This window comes from Sinocyclocheilus rhinocerous, unplaced genomic scaffold (genome assembly GCF_001515625.1).
Source record: "Sinocyclocheilus rhinocerous isolate Xijiao unplaced genomic scaffold, SAMN03320098_v1.1 scaffold919, whole genome shotgun sequence".
Lineage (NCBI taxonomy): Eukaryota > Metazoa > Chordata > Actinopteri > Cypriniformes > Cyprinidae > Sinocyclocheilus > Sinocyclocheilus rhinocerous.
Genome location: NW_015637585.1, coordinates 940,453 through 941,162, shown reverse-complemented (window position 1 = coordinate 941,162; position 710 = coordinate 940,453). Strand labels below are relative to the sequence as shown.

General features: G+C 32.4%; 1 protein-coding gene across 1 annotated transcript in view; it reads left to right on the top strand.

Moving 5' to 3' along the window:
* The window catches only part of LOC107749193 (potassium voltage-gated channel subfamily KQT member 3-like), a 40,762-nt gene that overhangs the window by 29,718 nt on the left and 10,334 nt on the right, over positions 1 to 710 (top strand). The gene's annotated exons all lie outside the window — the stretch shown is intronic.

Sequence of the window (710 nt, the reverse complement as noted above, 5' to 3'; positions counted from 1 at the left end):
ATGAACCTTTTCATATAAACTGGAATAAATACAAAACTAGAGCCAAACTAAAACTGAAATGAGACCTTGTTATAAATCGTGTAGTGAATCAATGAAATAATCATAACTAAAGGACATATAAAAGCACGTATTTCTGTACATTTCGAAACAAGGTGCATTAAAAGTCAATAAATCCTTGATTAATATGAATATTTTATTTTTAAAAGTATCTCCACGTACTATTCAATAAAATTCTAGTGCATTTAATCTATTAAATAACAGCAGAGTGAACGAGTTTTTGGATATGGTAAGATTAAACTTATTTTAGTGAATAAAGTACCACATTTCAGCTGTCATTTTGTTAGGGTGGGTAACGTTACACAAAATATTATTTTATCCTTGCTTCTAGAAAATCCTCAATCTTTCTGCTTTCTATCAGCTTCATGTGGCCGTAAACATTTAATATTGTTTATCGCACTGAAATCATGCGTTTTAAACCATATGAGTTTAAAGTTCTGATATAAGGTTTTCTGAGCGCACACGGAGAGAAAGCTGCTGTCACAGAACCTGGAAAAGTCAGATTTTCATGATATGTCACCTTTAATGTGGCTTTAAGCGCTATGCATTGTTAAAGTTTCACTTTCACCGTGACGGTAAATCCGGTAAATGTGATGTTTACATGGAATAATCGTAATATGAGTTTACCTTATGGTACGAACCCAGAGTCTCTG